The following is a 24,260-nucleotide window of genomic DNA, read 5'->3' as shown; positions in this document are numbered from 1 at the left end:
AACTTTTTGTCATTTTGTGGTGAGGTGGTATAATCCTATTTGCTCGTTTTTTTTTTAAATGTAAAAACAAAAAAATATTTAGTAACTATTTCTAGATAACTAAAAAAAATCTTAAAATAAATAACTGGCTAAGCAAAATTAAAACCTATAAAGCATATTTTTGTAATTTTTCTTTCTTTAAAACACAGAACTTATACTCTAAAAATAGCAAATATTTTTGTTTCTTTTTTATTTTCGTAAATAAGCCTACTAAATAAAAATGGAATAAAATCGACACGTCAAAAATTAAAATTAAAAGAAATATTTAAAAACTATAAGGTGAAATACACGGGAAGGGTCAAAATTACGTGTCTACAGGGCCCACGCTTCGCGTGGTGCATTAGCCAATTTTTAAGTCACAGTTATTGATTAAGTTTGAGGATATTTTTTTATGAGGATATTTTTTTTTTATGCCTCTACTTTCTCTCTGCTTTCTCTCACCTCTACTCTCCAACTCTCCACCCCACCCGCCACTCCACCCCACCCGCTACGCCGTCAGGCGACCAGACCGCATCACTGTTCAGGTAAATCCGGCGACCAGGTAACGCCGGCCACTTTTCCGGCCAGATCTACTTTTTTCTCTCTTCCCTTTTCTTCTTCTCCTCTTCTTCTTCTCTCCTCCTTTTCTCCTTTTTTTTAGCTGCTTCTAGCGCTGCCAGAACACAACTGCGTCATCGCCGGAGACTTTTTCCGACACCATTTTCCGGCCAACCCTCTCTCTCTCTCTCTCTCCTTTTTCCTTTTCTTTTCTTGTTCTTTTTTTCTTTCCACCCCCCCCCCCCCCCTCCTCTCTTCTCCTGTTTCAGGTCTCTGTGAGCAGAATTTTGGCAGTGAACAGTAACTCAACAGTGAATAGTGTGAACAGTACTCGGACGTTGAACAGTGTTTTCCGGCGGCGACCAGGTTCAGTCAACTAGAGTTGGTACCTCCGGTTGCCATATCCATTATTTGTCCATACACTTGTAGTTACATTTTGCCAACTTTAGACTTTTAAATAATTTATTAGTTCATACTCATTTTCGTGGCTTTTCTTAGTGATGGTAGACTAGGGTCATGTTCTCGTTCGGGGACGGGGGCGAGGGTTAGGAGGGGTAAGTGGTTTAGAGGAGCGTCTAGGTTGAGAGTAGGATCTTGGAACATTGGGACGTTAACGGGGAAGTCCATAGAGCTAGTTAAGATTCTTAAGAAGAGGAAGATTAATATAGCTTGTATCCAATAGACCAAATGGGTAGGTCCTAAAGCTAAGGAGGTAGACGGGTATAAGCTGTGGTTCTCTAGTAGGTCGAAGTATAGAAATGGGGTGGGCATTTTAGTAGATAGTGAATTAAGGGATCGGGTGGTAGAGGTTAGGAGAGCCATTGATATGATGATGTCGATTAAGGTGGTCGTTGAAGGACTCACTTTGAACATTATTAGTGCATATGCGCCGCAAGCGGGCTTAGGCGACGAGGATAAGAGGCGCTTTTGGGAGGATTTGGACGAATTAGTGGGAGGCATACCGCCTACTGAGAAGCTATTTGTGGGAGGTGATTTCAATGGACACATCGGGCCTATTTCGGGAGGTTATAATGATGTGCATGGAGGCTTTGGCTTCGGGGAAAGGAATGGAAGAGGAGTCTCACTTTTGGATTTTGCAAGAGCTTCTGGGTTGGTGATAGCCAATTCAAGTTTCCCAAAGAAGGAGGAACACTTGGTAACCTTCCGTAGTTCGGTGGCTAAGACTCAGATAGACTTTTTACTCCTTAGGAAGGATGATAAAGGTCTGTGCAAAGATTGTAAGGTCATTCCGAGCGAATATCTTACAACCCGACATAAGCTCTTGGTTATGGATTTAGCGATCAAGATGACGAGGAAGAAGAGGGTCGTGGAGGACCGATCTAGGATCAGATGGGGGAGTTTGACAACGATTAGTGCCCTGGAGATGGGAGAGAAATTGAAGGATATGGGAGCCTGGGATAGTAGTGGGGATGCGACCAGTATGTGGGATAAGATGGCTAGTTGTATTCGGGTGGTAGCAAGGGAAGTGTTGGGGGTCTCGACAGGTAGTCGTGGTCAGCATCGAGGGGACTGGTGGTGGAATGGAGAAGTTCAAGGGAAGGTGGAAGCAAAGAAAGTGGCGTATGCGAAGTTGATAGAAAGCAAGGATGAGGTGGAGAAGTGGACGAATACAGAACTTTATAAGATAGCGAGGAAGGAGGCGAAGTTGGCGGTTTCGACGGCAAAAACGGCAGCTTTTGAACGCATGTATGCTGAACTAGAAGAGAAAGGAGGGGACCAGAAATTGTTCAGGCTAGCCAAGGCGAGGGAGAGAAAGGCACGTGATGTGGATCAAGTAAAGTGCATCAAGGACGAGCATGGAAAAGTATTGGTAGAGGAGACTCTCATTAGATGGAGATGACAGTCATACTTTTGCAAACTCTTGAATGAAGAAGGGGACAGACACATTGTGTTGGGAGAATTAGAACATACAGGAAGGCATCACGATTATGGGTATAGTAGGAGTATTACGGTTGACGAGGTTAAGGGTGCTGTTCGTAGGATGCGCAGGGGAAGAGCGACCGGACCTGACGAGATTCCTGGGGAATTCTGGAATAGCGCGGGCCCAGAATGTTTGGAGTGGCTGACTAGGTTGTTTAATGTCATCTTTAAGACGACATTGATGCCCGACGAATGGAGGGCGAGTGTAATGATCCCTCTATACAAGAATAAGGGAGATATCCAGAGTTGCAACAACTATAGAGGTATCAAGCTGCTAAGCCAAACTATGAAAGTGTGGGAAAGGGCGGTGGAGATGAGGGTGAGGAGAGGTGCGTCTATCTCAGAGAACCAGTTCGGATTCATGCTGGGACGCTCAACTACAGAAGCCATCCATCTTGTGAGAAGGTTGGTAGAGCAGTATAGGGAGAGAAAGAAGGACTTACACATGGTATTCATCGACCTAGAAAAGGCTTATGACAAAGTTCCAAGACAGATCCTATGGAAATGCTTGGAGGCTAAAAGTGTACCTGTGGCGTACATTTGGGTGATCAAGGACATGTACGAGGGAGCCAAAACCAGGGTAAGGACAGTAGGAGGAGACTCAGAGCACTTTCCAGTTGTGATGGGGTTGCATCAAGGATCAGCTCTTAGTCCGTTTTTATTTGCCTTGGTGATGGATGAATTGACACGACAAATTCAAGGTGAGGTGCCATGGTTTATGCTGTTCGCGAACGACATAGACCTAATCAACGAGGCTCGTAGCGGAGTTAATGCTAAGCTGGAGAGTTGGAGACATACTCTGGAGTCTAAAGGGTTTAAGCTGAGTAGGACCAAGACAGAGTACTTGGAGTGTAAGTTCAGTGAAGCACCTCAGGAGGCTGGCTTGGAAGTGAGACTTGGTATCCAAGCCATCCAGAAGAAAAGTAGTTTCAAGTACCTTGGGTCTATTTTGCAAAGCAGCGGGGAGATTGATGATGATGTCACATATCGTATTGGGGCAGGGTGGATGAAATGGAGGCTTGCTTCCGGAGTATTATGTGACAAGAAGGTGCCACCAAAACTTAAAGGCAAGTTCTACAAAGTGGTGGTTAGACCGACTATGTTGTATGGGGCGGAGTGTTGGCCAGTTAAGATCTCTCATATTCAAAAGATGAAAGTTGCCGAAATGAGAATGTTAAGATGGATGTGTGGCCACACCAGGAGTGATAGGATTAGGAATGAGCATATTCGGGATAAGGTGGGGATGCGAGAAGCGAGATTGAGATGGTTTGGGCATGTGAAGAGGAGAGACACAGATGCCCCAGTGCGGAGGTGTGAGAGGTTGGCCATGGATGGTTTCAGACGAGGTAGGGGTAGGCCGAAGAAGTATTAGGGAGAGGTAATTAGACACGACATGGCGCAACTACAGCTTTCCGAGGACATGACCTTAGATAGGAGGGTTTGGAGGACCCAAATTAGGGTAGAAGGCTAGTAGATAGTCTCGTTTTCCGTTCTTATTAGTAGTCGCATTATCACAATATAATTTCTTCTGGTCAGATTTCTGCTATTATTTGTTATTTCCTGTGCTTTGATTATCCTGTGTTATCTGTGTCGCTTGCATTATTTCATTTCATATCGCTTTGATTCTCTGATTCTCTTAACCTTATCTGACTTCTTTTTATGCTTTTATTGAGCCGAGGGTCTTTCGGAAACAGCCGTCCTACCTTGGTAGGAGTAAGGTCTGCGTACACTCTACCCTCCCCAGACCCCACGATGTGGGATTTCACTGGGTTGTTGTAGTTATTGATTAAGTTTATTTTTATTTCTACGTCATATCCTTAAGAAGTTTGCTTGGTGTTATTTTTAAGTCACAGTTATTAATCTAGAATATATTTTCAAAGTTTTCCTCAAATTTAAAACACTTGCGTTGCGTGGGAAAACCCAATTGAAAGTAACCAAGAGAAATCTCCTATTTTTCCTCGTACACCGTGAACAGATTTACCAGCCCCTATAATTTTTCCCAATGCAGATACCATCAGGCACACGAATGATACTGTCTTTTCCAGTTGATAGCTTTGAACAAGCCAGGAGTCAGATTCTTATGATACCTAACTTGCCAACAATCAACCAAGCTTATGCCATTGTTGCTCAGGATGAGAGTAGGAAGATGGTTTCAAGAAACTATTTTGGGAATTCAGGAAATGTTGAATCAACTGCTATGTTCACTTCACAATCAGGCAACAACCAAAAGATGAATTATAATATGGAATGTGACTTTTGTCACTTGAAAGGTGTATACTGATCACAAACAATTATAAAAGCTAGCAGTTTCAAGATGAACAAAATTATAAAAGACACTTCAACTCTTCTGAATCATGCTTGTATCAATTTTGGACATTGTTATCGAGAAGCTAATCAACTTACGGATTGACTAGCAATGAACTCTCAAACTGGTAATGTTTATTTTGCAGCTCATCAACTACCTAAGAGAGCAAAGGGACCTTATCTTATGGACAAGAGACTATGCAAACTTTTATGTTAGTTAGACCAACTTTTATGTATAGTATGGGCAATAAGTTGGTTTTTGCTGTTAGCCCATTTTTGAAGGATAATCTCTATCCTTGCGTTGTAAACTGAACCTCTTAGAATGAAATACAACACCCCCAGTTCATTTGGGAAAGCTTACTTACAAAAAAGTCACACGAGAGAAGGATGTTATTGTTGGGAATAAAAATAAGATATATGAGAGGAAGTTTAGATAAATGGTTGTGTTTTGGAGGATCAAATGCAATCTTGAAGGGCTCTACAGATTCTGATATGACAGGTGATGAGATGTGATTTTTGCAACAAGCCAGGGCATCTAAAGAGAAGTGTTATAAAATAATAGGGTATCCTGCTAATTTCAAGACCAATAGGAAGGCTAAGATGACTCAAATGTAAAGGAGTAGAGTGCAAGTGTTTAAAGTGGAAACAATAATGCAATATCTATTTGATTGAATGAATGTTAATTTTAGCCCAACTTTCATTTTGATAGAACCTACAAGTTCACCGTTGCCTAGTTCACAGCTTGAGAGTTTACTCAAAACAGTTTAGGGGACCTGGTCCCTGAACTGTTCTCCCACGACCTACCTCGGTAGGATTTCCAACTTCACTAGATTGGGAAAAGTGTAAGATCACAAGTTTTTGGTCCTCAGAATTAGTTCCTAATTCTACCCCTCACAATACCTCTATTGTAGGTGAATCTAGAACACTAATCTTCCCTCACAAACAACTTCGCAACCTTCACCCCTTTTACTCCTCTAGGTTTTACAATCCTAGTGTACCACTCAAGGGCACCCCTTGAGAATTCAAACCACTACGACTACTCTAACCAAAGTGTTAACACACTGTTTGAAAACAAGGATCAAGAAAATACCTACAAACAACCTTTCTCAAAGGAATGTAGGTTTACAATATATAGAACAAAGAAACAAAGACTCAACAACCTAAGGACTTAAAGCTTCTTCAATTCGGGGATGTGGTCCTTTGGCTTGTTGAGACTTGTTCTTGAGAGCACCTTGATAGGGGTGGCGGCTGCACTTGTGAAAAATATATCATTTTGGATTTGCAAGTGTTAGGTCAAACTAATCCCTACATGTTGTATATGTATGAGACCAATGTAGAGAGCATGTGAGAAACATGTGACCATGAATATTGACTTCTCAAGAGCCCTTAGTTTCTATCATACATACAGCTGTGCTGCTGCAGTTCTGCCTGAACAGTGCAACAGCTTTATAGCTATTAAGTACCGTACAAATACTCTCATAGGACCTGATGGAGGACCTGGTCCTTGGATCGCTTGTCAATTATCAAAACTATGAAACGCTATAGCTCATCAATTTCCCCCCTTTTGATGATGACAAACTTGTAAGTAATATTCCCCCTGAGGACCAAGGTTTCTCCTCCAGAGTAAGCTCAGGTACGATGAATAACGTAGCTTTTTCATACTAGACCTTCAATCTTCATGTTGAACCATTTCACAACTATGAACAACTTCCCCTAAGAACATGTCCCTCAATACGATTGCACCGTATCAAGACCAGGTACCCTTGCATAGTCAGTTTTCAGCAAAAAGTTGAGCAATGAGAGCAGGTCACATTCTTCATCTTCTAATCAACATTTAAAGAACATGTCATGCACATGTCCCTCATCGTTGGCAATGTCACATTCTTCCCCTTGTTGATTTGACCTTTAACAGCATGTGACCATCTTTACTTTTAAAAACAATTACCAATCTTCCATTTGGAAACTAGGTTCCCCTTGACTTCCTTTTCTTATTAGACTGCCTACATTAAAAGTATCTAGTATTCTTTTTATAACATCCCTATATTTCCCCCTTTTGGCATCAGCGAAAAAGGGACTATCAACTTTACAAGCAGAGATTGTCCGAAGCAACAATACATGAATCAAAGAAATACATATATAGAGATCATAGCAGTCAATATAGGCATAAACATACATAATAAAGTCCCCAAAAACATTGTCAGTATTATACTCCCTAAAAAGGTTTAGGAATAGAACAAGAACAGCAACAAGGTGATCAAGGACTTGATATAGCGAAAAGAGAGTCAATGGGTGGGTGATTTGTTGGAGTTGAGAGCTGCAATCAGCATGTCTACTCTAGCATTTGCTGTGTGATATGCAGCCAATAGTTTTTCTTGGAGCTCCTCAACCTTTCTCCTTAGTCTGGCATTGTCTTCCCTTAGCCCATCATTCTCGGCCTTCAGCACTGTACTAGGGCCATTTTCGTTTATTTTCAGATTTGCATTTTCAGTCTTTACCAAAGAATTTTCAACCTTCAGCCTCTCTATATCTGCTAGTGCTTTATCATTTTCCTCAATCAATCGTGAAATGGTGGAAGTACATCCCACTCCTCCTTTCTTAGGTATGATTTCACATTCTTCTAACGTACCCAGAGAAAATATTTGTTTCTTGATTCCTTTAGTGACATTTTCCAGAGCAACCTTGAAGTGTTTAAATACTTTCGTCAGTAAGATTCCATAGGGGAGTCCATGTACACCGTTTTTAGTATTAACCACCTTCACCATGTGTTCGATCATAAGAGAGGGCAGACTGACTCTGTTTCTAGCATCCAAGATTTCCATAAGGACCAGGTCCTTCTTAGAAGCAATGCATATTTTCTCTTTTTGGAGTAATAGTACTTTGTTGACGAGTTCAAAAAGAAGCTGATAGGTAGGTTTCATCTGTTTTTTGTAGAGAGTATCAGTGGCTATCTCTTCACCAAATCTGTATCAGACTTTTGAATTCGTCAGAGGCCTTGTCCTTACCAAGTTTCTTCACACCTTCAGTGGGTACTCCCAAGATCTCATCGAGCTGAGTCTCATTTAAAGTAAAATCAACTTTTCCAACCTTGCACACCAGAGTGTTATCATCAGTGTATTGCAGGTTCACAAAGAAATCAGCGACCTTTTCCTTATATGCTAGAGCAGGACCTTCAAGAAGACGATCCCATCCTTGAACTCTCAGAATTTCCAATAGCTCAGCCATTCCTTGGTATCCTTCCCATCCTTTGAACATCTCAGTTTGGAGGAACCAAGTTCCTTATCCATGCATGACTTTCTTCTTTTTGAGGATCCAACATCTTCCTTTTCATGTGATTTTCTTTTTTTAGGAGTCTTTTGTACCTTTCCTCTTTCAATGCCATCTTTCTCTCCTTCATCAACTTTCACTCATGCCTTTCTTGTGTCAGCAATAGGTTTTTCTTTACTCCTAGAGCTTCTTTTTGTTAAAGAGATCTCTTCCTCTTCTTAAGTTTCATCTATAATTGCCATAGCTTTTTTGTCCCTTAGTTGACTCAACTCAGCAGTTTTTATCAGTTGCCTTTTCTTCCTTGTATTCTGCTTACCCTTGGACTGCGAGGCAAGTTATCCTCTAGTCCTTGGTCTGGAAGGGGGTGGACTTTCAACGTTTTGAAAATAGGTCTTCTTCTATGCAGTAGACTTACCTTTTCCCAACTTTCATTTCTTGAATGTTTTTGCAGTACCATGTCCTTTAGCAGACCCTTTAGCGAAACTAAATCCCTTTGCTGGTGATTTCTTCGAAGGAACCACAATGGTGGATTGAGGCGTAGCATTCGAAGTCTCCTGATTGGAACCAGGTACCTTCCCTTGTACCGCAGAACTCGCTTTTTCATCGTTTCTTTGTTTTTCTTGCATTTTCGAGGACTGACACTCCTCTCCTATATTGGCACATCCACTTACAATATTTGAAACATTTCTAACAAGATTTCCACTACCCAAGGATCTGTTCAAGTTACCACCTTCTACAGAGACTTCAAGTGTAACCTTATCCTTAGTTTCCACATTTTTAGTGCTTTCATCAATATTATCAGCAGTTTGGGATACACTTAGTCTTTCCTTACACTTAGTGTTTTCAATGACATTATCCAAATTTTCACATTTCCCTCAATTTCTAGTGCACTCCCAGCATGCAAATATTCCTGATTAATGAACTCATCTACGTTTACTTCTAAGTCCAAGAGATTTTGATTACCTGAGTTTACTGCTGCCTCATCCAATATTTTTTAACCTCTCACACCTCCCTTGGTTTCATCTTTGCTAGGTATCTTCACTCCATTATCCTTTTCATTTCCTTCCTCAGTGAGCTCAAAGAGTTTAGAGATAGTAACAGAATTAACACTATTATCGGGGATGGGTTTCTCTGACTGAAAGGGGTGTGAGGATTCAAGGGCACAATTTAGTGACTGTTTCTCCTTTTGAGAGTCAAAGGGACCAGGAACGGTTGATTTAGAATCAAAGCTTATTTGATTTTGTTCATGGAAATTTTGGGTTTCTGGCTCGAAAACAGAGGACGGATAGTCAGTTGGAAGAGAGGCTTGAGAGGATGGAAGTGTGGGGATGGCTTCAATAGCATTTGAGGAGGTTAACACTTGGTTAGACATGGCAATATTTGAGTATGAAGAAGTTGTAGGAACAGGAAAGAGTTTTGATCGACGAAGAATTTGAGAGATGAGGAGAGAGAAAGCACATTGGTTTAAAGATTAAATGAGAAGCCCCCTTTTGATTGGTCGAGAGAGGGTTATTGGATCAATGCGAGTCGGGCTTGAAGAATGTGAATCGATGAGATGAATTTTCAGAAGGCGGGAGAAAGGACTGACACTGCATTCAACTACATTAATGACGTATGTAAATGCTCAAAAAGACTACTAACCTGAGCAAGTCGGACCAGGTCCCTTGGCTTTAGAGATAGCTTAGGTAGAGAAGTCTGAGGAATGCAATGTCTTTAACATTTGGATTGTCCTGATGTGGTTATGTAAGGACACCCATTATCAATCATAGCTGACTGATACGCTCAAATTACACCTATTAATGGCGTAAAGCGGACGTTGTCAAATATAGTAACCCAAACGAGGTTGGGGTCGAATCCCACAGGGAATATGGAGAGAAAAGGGTACTAATTGTATGCGATACTAGTCTTTAAAGGCTTTAATCCTATTCCGAATATTTTGAAAAGAGATTTGGTTTGTAATAACTATTCTGAAGTGTTTGGAATTTGTTTAGATTTTGAGAACCAAAGTTGTGTCCCCGCAATGATTAGATGTTATGCTATGGGTGTCAATATGATATATTTCTAATGGGTCGAGGTTATGCATGCACTTAATCTCTAATACACTTTTTAATATTTTCCAATAGTTAGAAAGTATTTCTTTTCATGATTTTCCCAAATGCAGAAAAGTTATAAAAAAGGTTGATTAAATATGCTAAGTAGAACTCATCTTATCCCTAAGAGAGTTCATTAAACGAGGGTTAGCGCCCCGAGTCCTTGTTATATTATTTCAAATCACACCCTAGTTCATCTTTCCAAATGAACTAGGGTTTGTGCATGAACAAGTGTTTGCAACCACTTATAGAACAATGAATACGAGAAATAATAAAACACATCACAACCCATTATATATATATATATACAATGTTATATACCTGTTACATAGTACCCATCATTTGGGTCCACAACTTTGATTAAAGACACTACTCACACATTATGGTCTCAAAAGTAGTTAGCAATAAATGAGACATAAAGCTTACAAAGTATAATAAAGATGACGGAGAATGAAATTTTGTTGTCTTCACTAAGCTCCAAAAGGGGAGTATTCAATGCTCACCCACCAATGGGACTTTTTAAGTGGTTACAATAAAATCTGAATGTAAAGAAAAACCTAAAATGTTCTTTAAATAGACTCCAAAAACGCACAGCAGAAAACTGACAAAAGTGCCCCCGATAGCAAGATCGACGAACCGTCGATCGTTTGATGATCTGTCGATTTCTCCATCCTTTGTACCATCAGGAATGTGTTCCATTCGACGGTGCCGTCGACCAGTTCGATGCTCCGTCGAGTATTCCGCCTTTTTCTCCTTTTGTTGAGAGGTCCTGCTTGACGACACAAACATAGAACCGTCGATCAGTTCGACGCTTCGTCGATGCCTCCGTCTTTTGTCGTCTTCAACTTTGTCATCACTGGAAAATCGAGCTTATCGACGTTTCAAAGGACAGTTCGTCGGCTGATCGACAGACCGTCGATTCTTCATTGGCCAATTTTTCTTTTGTTCTTTGCTTTTTGCTTTTGGGCCATTATTTTCCTAAAACACAACAAAACATATTAACGAGAACCAGACTTACTTGAAAACAACCAAAATTCATAGTAAAAAGGCGTCAAATATGCCACAAATCCGCGGCACATCAATACCCCCAACTTAGGATCTTTGCTTGTCCTCAAGCAAGTTAGACAAAACAACCACAAAATAAAATTGTCACTATGCTAAAAATAAAGTAAAAGCGACTACAATGGTGTTTGCTCATCGCTACCAACATGTGCATTTTTCAAATCAACTCCATCTTTCATCATTCCCAAACAGAGTTCTTTCAAAACAACTTGTTAGAATTGACTTTGACGTTTCAATTGATGATATCACATTATTAGAAGCATTTATGCGGTCGAGTATTCACCATTATGCCCTCACTTAGCTTGGAGAATGTCCCACACACAATTTTTCAATAAGAATCGGGACAAGGATGGATGAGAATAGAAAGCACTCGCGCTCACAAAGAAGTTCATGATTTACAAGTGCAGATACCATATGCTTGCCTTTAATTTCAATGCTTAACACTTTCGGATGGTTTAGTTGTGATCACTATAGGACTTGTTCTTGGGTTGTAATGTAGGCTCGGGGAAGGGTAGGATACTCATTTGGGAATTAGTGACTCATCCTCCCCGACACTACAAAATTTGACCTTTCTTCTCATGCCCAATCTATTCATTCTTCAACTCATGACTAAGATGCGATTTTACTCTTACTGGAATTTACAATCTTTTTATGAGACAACATTATTATTGCTATAAAACTATATATATACATATATATACATACACATATGTACATGAAATTCTCTTTTGTTTTTATAAACTTTTCTCAAATTTAATCCGCTATCACATCTAGTCCTCGATTATGCAACTCAGACACCCCCAACTTTAGGCTCTTGGCCTTTACTTCACACATATACCACCCCCAGCTTAGGAGATTTGCCTCTTTTCTCTAGTAGTGTCAAGGAGGGAATGGATGCAAAGATGGAATGAATTCATGAAATGGGAAAAAGGTTTGTTACAGCTAATCAAGAGACAAAGTTAAAGGCTCAACGTGGGAACTAGTGATATTCATATAGAACAGGTTTTGGGCTTTTTATGGCTGACGTGGCTATTCAGAAGGAAAGCCTATGATCACTTCACAACAGACTATCCTATGCAATATAGCATGACCTACCAGGCAAGTTCTGGATCCACATATGCTAACAATGAACACAAGAAGTTCTCACACTCACAATGGCATAAGGATTTGAACACTCAATTCATACACACTCTAATATCTATGATGTCACAAAAAGAACCATACATGTCAATTCATTACAACCTGAGATACGCAATAAAATTTTGGAGGGGTCAATTTCAAATCAATCCATAAAACACATCATAAATATCCTTTTTCATCCAAAATCCATGCCATAAGTACAAAATGCAACAACCATGAAAGTCACAATTACTTTAATCCATAAAACAAATATAAATATCCATAAAACAAATATAAATACTGAAAAGTACATCATGTTACCCCACCCCCAGCAAAAAGAAGATGCATTGTCCCCAATGCATCAAAAATCATACCATCACCCCATGGTGGTGGTGCCGACCTGAAATACTCTAATCCTGATTTTGCTGCTGAGGTGCCTCCCCCGCAGCAGTCTGAATGGGGGCCCTCTCTGCTGCTGGCTCGGTGGACTGAAGCGGTGGAGCTGACTGGCTCTGTGGCTGTAGGTCCTGAGGAGCTATCGTGATCGGCCTGACTGGCGCTGGTATAGCACTAGTGCTGGAAGATGCGCCGGTGAATATCATGTCCAGGCGTGACCGCCGAATACCCTCCTGAAGCTCGAGGTCTTCATCCTCATTATCCTCCTCCTCATCATCATCATCATCAGCCAATGTGACAGGCCTCTTTCTCTTGCGGATTTCCCGAGGCTCATCCTTAGTCACCAAGTCAACTACTCTGATCAAATCGAAAATGCTGGCGACTGGTGCAGGTGGTGTCAGGTCATCTACAATAACCTATTCTCTCGTCCGAAGGGCCGTAATCTCAGCTCGGAGTTGGTCAAGCTCGGTCTTCAAATCCCCCGAAGTACCAGACTCACTCTTCTTCTCCATAGTGAGTATCCGCATCTCCAAACTGTCAAGACGGGCATTAACTCTAGCATGATGCCTCTCCATAGCCTCCGGAAGAGGCTCCAACTCCGATGAAATCTCTTTCCGAACGAACCTACCCAACTGCTACAATATCCGGGTCACCTGCTGATCAGCACGCTCTGCCTTGATTGCAAACTCTCTGAAGTTGGCTCTGGTGAGGACAAAGAGATCCTGGAAAGCTGATGTTGCGGCTGACGGAGGAATAGGAGATGCAGATGGAACAACAGGCCAAGGTGGTGCCTCAGAAGAAGGGGTGGCATCAGCTACAGCTGGTGTGGAGGCCTCTGTGGTGGACAAGCCTTCTGTGCCTATATCCATTGTACCCTGTGGTACTGAATCCGTGACATGCTCAGCCTGCTCACCCATGAGCTCTAGCAATGAAGTACTGGTGGCCTGAGATGTACGGAGGGTCTCATCCCTACTCCGTGTGATGTCGCACACCTTTGTTGCAGAGAGAGTAGCTGCAAATGTATCACTGTATCACACCTGGGCCAACCTACACAACTGCGTGATAAGGCACGGGAATATCAAGGTTGTCGCCTCCTGTAGTATGCGTGCCCGAATGGCCCTACTGATCAAATCACCCAAGTTCATTGGGTACCTCGATAGCATAGCAGCCACAACCACTGCTCTGTCCGGTGTGACTATGTTATCTGCTCCCGTGGGAGGAACCCGATATATGACGAAATTCCACCAAAATTTAGCTTCCAAGCTGATATCTGCCTTATGGATTTTGGCACCCAAGTTTCTCAACCACGGATCCTGGTCCGCCGGCCCTCTAGCCATCACCGTCGCAAACCATTCCCGTACAGATTGCTCAGCCCGTCTTTCAAATTTATCATCATATTCCACTGTGGTCGGTGCCACGAAGTCATCACCAAAATAAAACCGGTTGATTGTGCGTGCTGAGATGTCAACATGGACACCCCGAACATACATTGTGTCCAATAGAGGGGCGGCTTTCAAAGCTCTCTTGTTCTTGTGGCGCTGCTCGAGCATTACCCTGTAGGTAGCATAGAATTCCCAAACCATGGTCGGGCAATAATCCCCTGGAGGCTGTGTGAATGTCTCGGATGACCCCCATCGACTGTAGTCGCCCCTTTTACATAGTACTTTCGGCACCCTTCATAGGGGAAACGAATTGCCGCTATCTCCATCTTTTGCAGCCGCTCGTGCTCCTCATCTAAATTTCGCTCAGGAGCGGCTGGTTGGTCTATTACTGCATCGCTAGAATCAGCGGATGTGGATAATGAAGTCCCATTAGTAGACTGAGAGGAGAGTAAAGTGGGTGATTCTGCTTGGGGTGTGGTGGTCTGAGCCCTCGATCGAGTTGTTAGGACTACGTCTTGATTGTTAGAGTTAGAGGGTTCGTCCCAAGAGTAAGGGTTGTTTGACCCCGACCTCGGCCTTTTCTGGGACCACCACCCCGCTTTACTGGATTCTTTGGAGGCATACCTGAGAAAAGAACACACTTCATTGTTAAGATAACCATAGAAACATAACAGATCAGTCAAAAATACAAGACATGCGATCATTGTTAAAGCTGCCAGTGGTCCGTCGATGTGCTAAAGAGTCGTCGAACAGATCGATGAAGCGTCGAAGTTCCCGTCGAACTGTTCGACGCGCCGTCGATCGCATCGTCGATCGCTGGTGAGTCACTGGAAATTTTGATCATAAGACGGTGAGAAAGAAGCCCCGTCGATCAATTAGACGGGCCATCGATCTCTTTACAACACCAAGTTGGCCACTGGAAATTTGAACTGAAAGATGGTGGGAAAGACGCCCCGTTGATCGATTCGACGGGTCGTCGAATCCACCGTCGATGCTGTTTTTGCCAAGGACTTTTTATAAGGCTCATTCGACGTTGAATAGGACGGTCCGTTTATTGAATCGACAGGCCGGCTAACTGAGTGTCGTATGTTTTTGCATGCTAAACTACAGACCCCATACAGTTCTTTGGCCGATGTGCCAATCGTCACGTATTTTGGGGTTACTCAGACTTCACCCCATGCTGGCTTGGGTTAGACTAGGGAAAACATTTGGCGGGCAAAACAAGTCGAAGGTCGTAATGCCCTCCAAGCCATCGTGACCCACATTGCCCTACTTTGACATTTCATCGAACAGTTGGTGGGCAAAACAACAACCTCATGAATGAGGTGTGTTTGTCGCAATGCCCTCCAAATTGGCTAAAATCAATGACTTAACAACCACAAACAAACCAACAAACCACCCCAGCAAAAAAAATATGAGCATACCAGGCGAAAATACAAAACAAGGAAAACAATAAAAAATAAGCAACACAAGTCATGGAATGCAAAAAACAAACAATCACAAGGGAGCACTAAACCGGTAAGTCACAGACCTGGAAGTATAATGAATATGATTTCAACTTTCTAGAATGGAAAAGCACCCGAAAAAGCACACACAAAGAGGGGCAGAGTAGTAGCCAGGGGGGAAAAAGTGACGGTAGTGGGGTGGTAAAGGAAGGGAAAAGTGGGTGGGGTTAGGGTAGCAGGAGGTGGTAGTGAGAGAGAGAGAGATAGAAATAGATGTGAGAGACGTGGTAGTGAGAGAGAGAGACGTTATATAGAAAATTGCAACAGACGTGGGTTTATAACCTACGTTTCTGAACCGTCGGGTTAAAAAGACGGAGGGGGTGTTCAATCGATGGAGCGTCGAATCAATCGACGTTCGGTCTTTAACACGACCCTCCGTGTCTTTTTTTTTATATGAAAAAGAGAAGAAGAACACCCGTCGATCTGACCGTCGATCAGTTCGACGGAGCGTCAAACCTATCGTCGATTTGCCACTATTTCTAGTGACCAATCTTTAATGTGATCCACTCGACGGTGCATTCAACGTTTCGTCGATCAGATCGACGGTCCGTCGAATGTGTCGTGTAACTGCTATCCTGGCAATTTCTGGGTTCAACACTTAGGTTCTGCAACACATCAACAAACATTAAAACAACACAACAACAAAAATCAACAGAATGAAAGAAAAATATATTGCGAAAATGCACATGGGTTATCTCCAAAGAAGCGCACAATTTAACGTCGTGGCACGACGTAATACCACTTTGGATGCTAAGGTCCGGTGCCATGTTTTAACCGGTGAGCATCGACAATCTTGTGTCCATCAACCATCCAATGGTAATGCTTTATCCGATGGCCATTGACTCTGAAAGTACGCATCTCGTCGTCAGACTTTAACTCAATTGACCCATTGGGTGACACACTCACCAAAGTAAAAGGGCCGGACCACTTGGATTTTAACTTGCCCGGAAAGAGCTTCAACCTTGAATTAAACAGCAACACCGAATCACCCGATTGAAAATCTCGCTTCAGAAGTTTGACATTATGATAGTGTTTCATCCATTCTTTGTACAAACTTTCACTCTCATAGGCATGATACCGAAACTCATCCATTTCATTCATTTGAAACAACCGCAGCTTGGTTGCTTCGTCCCAATTCATGTTCAATTTTTTTAATGCCCATAAAGCCTTGTGTTCAAGTTCAACAGGTAAATGACAAGCTTTACCGAACAACAACCGAAAGGAGAAGTACCAATGGGTGTCTTGAACGTTGTTCTATAAGCCCAAAAAGCATCATCAAGCTTAGATGACCAATCAGTTCGGTTTGCATTAACCGTCTTGGGTAAAATGCTCTTTATCTCCCGATTGGAGACTTCGACTTACCCACTAGTTTGTGCTGCACTCCATATTTCTCCAAGAGATTAGCGAATTGCTTATTGCAAAAGTGAGTTCCACCATCACTAATGATTGCCCTTGGAGTGCCAAACCTTGTGAATATGTTTCTTTTGAGAAATTTGGTGACACTCTTGCCATCATTGTTGGGCAATGCTACAGCTTCAACCCACTTGGACACATAGTCAACCGCAACAAGGATGTATCGCATACCACGAGAACTCACAAATGGGCCTATAAAGTCGATTCCCCACACATCAAACAGCTCAACTTCCATGACATAATTCATTGGCATTTCGTGCTTCCTCCCAATTGACCCCTGGCGTTGACATTGGTTACAAGATTTCACCATCAAATTTGCATCATGATAAATGGTGGGCCAAGAATAGCCACATTCAAGAACTTTAGCTGTTGTGCGGTTCCCACTGTGATGACCCCCCACGGGAGAGTCATGGCAAGCTTTCAAGATTTTCATGGCCTCAGATTCGGCCACACATCGCCGAATGATGTTGTCGGTACAAGTGCGGAATAAATAGGGCTCATCCCAATAGTATTGATGACTATGTCTCAAGAATTTCTTCTTTTGATAAGTCTTGATATCGTCGGGGATAAGACCTGTCACCAAGAAGTTGGCGATAACTGCGTACCAAGGGGCAACCTCACAAGATATAGCCAAGAGCCTCTCATCAGGGAAAACATCATTTAACTCAAGATTTTCACTTGGTCTCCTAGCTTCCTCAAGTCTAGATAGATGATCTGCAACTTGGTTTTCACAACCTTTGCGATCTTTGACCTCAAAGTCAAACTCTTGCAACAACAATACCCAACGAATCAACCGTGGCTTTGCATCTTTCTTTGTTGTCAAGTATCTCAAGGCCGCATGATCCGTATGAACAACTTCTTTGGATCCAAGTAGATAGGCCCGAAACTTCTCAAACGCGTAGACGATGGCTAGAAGCTCTTGCTCGGTGACGGTATAATTCATTTGAGCTCCATTGAGGGTCTTGCTATCATAATAAATTGGGTGCATGATTTTGTTGTACCTTTGCCCAAGCACCGCACCAATAGCAAATCCGCTTGCATCAAACATGAGCTCAAATGGCATTGACCAATCCGGAGATACAATAATTGGAGTAGAGGTGAGCATTTCCTTCAACTCATTAAATGCCTTAAGGCACTTCTCTTCAAATACAAACTTAGCTTCTTTATCAAGAAGCTTACACATCGGGTTGACGATCGTGGAGAAATCTTTGATGAACCGCCGATAGAAACTGGCATGTCCCAAGAAGCTGCGAACCCCTTTGACAGAGATTGGTGGAGGGAGCTTGGCTATGACATCAACTTTTGCTCGATCTACCTCAATGCCCTTCTCGGAAATCCTATGGCCCAGGACAATCCCTTCTGTCACCATAAAATGACATTTCTCCCAATTAAGTACAAGGTTGGTTTCTTCACACCGCTTCAATACCTTACCGAGATTGGCAAGACATTCATCAAAGGAGTCACCAACAACAGAAAATCATCCATGAAGACTTCCAAGAAATCTTCCACTATATCTGAGAAAATAGACATCATACACCGTTGGAAAGTAGTCGGGGCATTGCACAAGCCGAAAGGCATACGGCTGAAAGCAAAAGTGCCATAGGGACAAGTGAAAGTAGTCTTCTCCTGGTCCTCTAATGCAATGTTGATTTGGTTGTACCCCGAGTACCCATCCAAAAAGCAATAATAAGCTCTTCCAGCTAGCCGATCAAGCATTTGATCAATAAAAGGCATAGGGAAGTGGCCTTTACAAGTTGCGGTGTTTAGCTTTCGTAGTCCATACACACTCTCCATCCGGTGACTGTCCTTGTAGAAATCAACTCATTCTTGGAGTTAGGGACAACAGTGATGCCCCCCTTCTTTGGCACACATTGCACCGGACTAACCCATGGACTATTTGTAATTGGGTATACAACACCCGCATCCAACCATTTGATTATCTCTTTCTTGACCACTTCTTGCATAGGAGGGTTTAGCCTCCTTTGATGCTCTACACTTGATGAACTATCCTCCTCAAGCTCGATTCTATGTTTACAAATACCGGAGGGAATTCCCCTAATATCCGCAATAGTCTACCCAATAGATCTTCGATAAGCCCGCAACACTTCAAGCACCTTTTGAGTTTGTTCCTCACTTAAAAAATATGAGACAATACCCGGTAAAGTATTATCTGGGCCAAGAAAAACATACTTCAAATGAGAAGGAAGTAGCTTGAGCTCAAGTTTTGAAAGCTCAATAATCGAAGGCTTAGCCGAAGGAGTGGTTCTTTTATCAAGATCAAGAGATAATTTCTTCGGCTTATAAGAGTACGAACCCCGGCCAATGAGAGAATTAACTGTTTCAATATACCCCTTCATGTTATCCGCCTCGAAGTTCACCAAAATAGCCGAAAGTGTCTCGTCAAAGTGCTCCTCTTCTAACTTATGCTCCACCGCTTCGTCTATCACATCGAACGAATCAATGACCGAAATGCTCTCATAAGCACTAGGCAGTTTTAACCCCTTGCTAGCTTAGAAAGTTACCTCTTCATCATTGACCCGGAATTTTATTTCATTCTTTTCCGAGTCCATTAGGGCTCTCCCGATGGCAAGAAATAGCCTTCCCAAGATAATTGGGACTTCTTTGTCAACCGCACAATCAAGGATGACAAAATCTGCTAGTAATAAGAATTCCCCCACTTTAACAAGGATGTCATCAACAACCCCTACCGGTCTTTTGATGGTTCTATCGGCCATTTGGAGACGCATGCTCGTTGGTCTCGGTGTTCCCAAACCAGATTGCTTATATATGGCTAGTGGCATCAAATTAATACTATCCCCATTGTCACACAAAGCACGAGCAAAATTCATGATGACCGATGGTGCAAGGGATAGTGAAAGCCCCGGGATCTCCCTTCTTTTCAACCTTTGATGAAGAAATAATAGCGCTCACACGGTGGGTGACTCCCACCGTATCATGATTGATTGGCCTTTTCTTCGTCAACAAATCTTTTAAGTATTTAGAAAATCCCGAACTTTTTTGGAATGCGTATAGGAATGGGATATTCATTGACAACCCTTTCAATTGATCGTAGAAGTGTTGGCACTTGGCATCCTCCGCTCTTTTCATCAATCTTTGTGGGAATGGGGGAGGATACTTGTATGTTTGAATCAAGGGTTTAATTGCCCCCGTGACCTTGCTCTTTTGAAAGCTATCACCGGTAGCTTTTTCAACACTTGGCTCCTCGTCACCCTTTTGAACACTAGGGTGTACTTCCTTATCTTTCTCAACAAGAATAGGCACTTCAATTGGTGCTTCTATTTCTTCTTCAACCTCTTATTCAATAACCTCATCAACAATCGGCTTGACAATTATAGGTTCAACCACTTTCTAATTTACCGCATCAAGGATATTTTCGCTTCTAGTGGAAATAGCTTTGCATGAGGCAATGGGATCGCCTCCACTACCCCTTGGGTTCGGAACTGTGTCGCTAGGAAGGCCCCCTCTTTGCGGTGGATGTTGCTCACGAGAAAGATCTCGCATTTGTGACTCAAGTTTATGAATCGAAGCGGTGTGAGAGCCTACCACTTCGGTCAAATTCTCCATCTTATTGTCACTCTTATGCTGATTGTCCAGTATCTTTTCAAGCATAGATTCCATTCGAGAAGTCCCTTGATAATTGGAAGGACCTTCTCGCCAATTCTGAAAGTTAGATGTGCGGCCCTTTGGTGGAACATAGGCATTGGGATTTCGATTACCATAATTGTTGTTGTTGTAATCCCTCCTGTCCGAACCACCATATTCATTTTGGCCATATTGATTGCTTTGTTGTTGGGGTCTCCATTGCTTTTGATAACCCTCTTGAGAGTGATCGATATAATTTGCATCCTCACGTTGTGGCTGCCCCTATAGATAAGCTTCCTCCGAGACTTGGTACATTCCGGGAGCATGAGATGGCATCTCTTCGACAACATTCACACTTTTAGCTTCTTTCTCCGTAAGCCTCTTTGACAACAAATCCACGGTGGTTTGCAATTGAGCAAAAGCATGATCTCGCTCATGATTTTCTTTGGCCACCGCGGCAGCAGAGGGACTACCATATGACAGGATTTCACTATCACTCGAGTGCCAAGCTTAATTGTGGGTGGTGAGCTTATCAAGCAAACGGGTGATAACGATAAATGACTTGTCCATGAAGCATCCTCTTACGGCAGTATTGACAGCAATCTGATTCATTGTATCTAAGCCTTTGTAGAATTTCTCCGTGAGAATAGCATCCGAAAATCCGTGAGTTGGAGATTGAGCTAGATAATACTTGAACCGCTCTCATGCCGAATATAATTGTTCCCCCGGGAACTGTTTGAACTCAAAGATCTTATCTCGAAGTTCAGCCCTTTTGCTTGGCGGGAACCATTTCTTCAAAAATGTATTGGCTAACTCATTCCAGGTATGTATAGAATTGCTGGGGAGCTTTTCATACCATTCCCTTGCTTGGCCAGCCAAGGAATATTTAAAGACCCGTAACCGAAGTGCATCAGCAGAAACAACACCTTAGGATTGTTGAGCACACACATGCAAGAAGTTCTTTAAATGTCGAAGTGGACAATCCTCCGAATAATTTCGGAAATAACCTTCAAGTTTCAGCAGCTGATGGATAGAACTATCAATTTTGAAAGTAGCATTTCCAGTTCTAGGAGGAACCACAGCAAAAGCATAATCATCTTCATTGATGAATTCTGCAAAGATATTTTCATCCTCATCCTCTTCTGGTGCAGGTGGGTTCACTTGGAGTCCACCTTGGTTTCCTTGATTCCGATTCGGTCTTCCTGCCATGTTCACCTGGGTCACCACAACAGCAAACGAGGTGTGATGGAATAGAAAAAGTTTTAAAGAAGAGTACACAACAATCAGTAATTTCTAAACCGTAGTCCCTAGCAACGGCGCCAAAATTTGATACGCTCAAATTACACCTATTAATGGCGTAAAGCGGACGTTGTCAAATATAGTAACCCAAACGAGATTGGGGTCGAATCCCACAGGGAATATGGAGAGAAAAGGGTACTAATTGTATGCGATACTAGTCTTTAAAGGCTTTAATCCTATTACGAATATTTTGAAAAGAGATTTGGTTTGTAATAGCTATTCTGAAGTGTTTGGAATTTGTTTAGATTTTGAGAATCAATGTTGTGTCCCCGCAATGATTAGATGTTATGCTACGGGTGTCAATATGATATATTTCTAATGGGTCGAGGTTATGCATGCACTTAATCTCTAATACACTTTCTAATATTTTCTAATAGTTAGAAAGTATTTCTTTCATGATTTTCCCAAATGCAGAAAGTTATAAATAAGGTTCATTAAATATGCCAAGTAGAACTCATCTTATCCCTAAGCGAGTTCATTAAACGAGGGTTAGCACCCCGAGTCGTTGTTGTATTATTTCAAATCACACCCTAGTTCATCTTTCCAAATGAACTAGGGTTTGTGCATGAACAAGTGTTTGCAACCACTTATAGAACAATGAATACGAGAAATAATAAAACACATCACAACCCATTATATATATATATATATACAATGTTAGATACCCATTACATAGTACCCATCATTTGGGTCTACAACTTTGATTAAATAAACTACTCACACATTATGGTCTCAAAAGTAGTTAGCAATAAATGAGACATAAATCTTACAAAGTATAATAAAGATGATGGAGAATGGAATCTTATTGTCTTCACTAAGCTCCAAAAGGGGAGTATTCAATGCTCACCCACCAATGGAACTTTTTAAGTGGTTACAATAAAATCTGAATGCAAAGAAAAACCTAAAATGTTCTTTAAATAGGCTCCAAAAACGCACAGCAGAAAACTAACAAAAGTGGCCCCGATAGAAAGATCGACGGACCGTCGATCGTTTGACGATCCGTCGATTTCTCCGTCCTTTGTACCTTCAGCAATGTGTTTCATTCGACGGTGCCGTCGACCAGTTCGACGCTCCATCGAGTATTCCGTCTTTTTCTCTTTTTGTTGAGAGATCCTGCTTGACGACACAAACGACAAACCGTCGATCAGTTCGACGCTTCGTCGATGCCTTCGTCCTTTTTCGTCTTCAACTTTGTCATCACTGGAAAATCTAGCTTATCGACGTTTCAAAGGACGGTTCGTCGGTTTATCGATGGACCGTCGATTCTTCATTTCTGGCCAATTTTTCTTTTATTCTTTGATTTTTGCTTTTGGTCCATTGTTTTCCTAAAACACAACAAAACATATTAATGAGAACCAGACTTACTTGAAAACAACCAAAATTCATAGTAAAAAGGCGTCGAATGTGCCACAAATCAGCGGCACATCACTGACCATTGAGGAGATGTAAGTGATTTTGGACAGTCTCAATTCTAGTTGGTTTCTCTCAAGATACCCTTTGCTTGATGCTTTAAGAATAATGTAGGTACTAAAACTCTCCATCTTCCATGACTTCAGATGACTTGACCTTTCCTTCACATCTTCCCTCAGGAAGAGACTGTTCCAAAATGTTGTGACTGCTGCTACTCTAGTGCTCAATTTTCTATGGATCAGAGCAGTACTCCAGATGATAGCAAGATCATTTCAGCTTCAACTAGGATGGATTTAAGCTATCCATTTGAAGTCGTTTTCAAAAAGTGATGATAGGGACCAGGTCCTTTACCTTTAGGTTATTTCTGAACCCTCTTAATCAACGAAAGAAACTTCATTTTGAACCTTGATAGACAACATAAGTCTCAGTACCCTTCATTTAAAGCATTGAAAACGTTTGAATTGCTCAGCAGAAATCTTTTCCCTTTTAATGATAAAGAGTTGTCACATTCTTGGATTTTACTCACTGAGTAACAGATCCCTTGAAGAGGTGAATTTAACTGAGAAGCATCTACTAATCTCTGTACTGAGTGACAATGTTGCTGGCAATTTCTTCTCATTTGTAGCAGAATCCTTCGGTCTTGGTGCACGCTTTCACAGAGAAGTGCTTGCAGTTTTGCTCATATAAAGAATTGTCATTTTCTTCATTCTTAACACTGACACACTCCTGTGTTTAAGTCTTTGAGTGAGAGACTATCTATTTCTTCGATCTTGTGCTCCAAGCAGTCAGCGTTTCTACTGCCCTCTCTCACTCCAGCCCTTTCCTTTGATCACTTGTTATCCCTAGGACCCAAAACCAGTTTGGATCCCCAGTAATAATAGAAAGGATATGTTTGA

At 41.9% G+C, this 24,260-nt stretch overlaps 1 non-coding gene across 1 annotated transcript; it reads left to right on the top strand.

Moving 5' to 3' along the window:
- Nucleotides 1-21,313: 21,313 nt before the first annotated feature.
- On the top strand, nt 21,314-21,420 carry LOC132616351 (small nucleolar RNA R71). Its single transcript, XR_009573138.1, has one exon. It is a non-coding gene; the product is annotated as a small nucleolar RNA R71 (small nucleolar RNA).
- The last annotated feature ends 2,840 nt before the right edge of the window (nt 21,421-24,260 follow it).

Source organism: Lycium barbarum, chromosome 10 (assembly GCF_019175385.1).
Source record: "Lycium barbarum isolate Lr01 chromosome 10, ASM1917538v2, whole genome shotgun sequence".
NCBI lineage: Eukaryota > Viridiplantae > Streptophyta > Magnoliopsida > Solanales > Solanaceae > Lycium > Lycium barbarum.
Note: the sequence above shows the minus strand (reverse complement) of the source record. Positions and strands in the feature narration are given on the sequence as shown.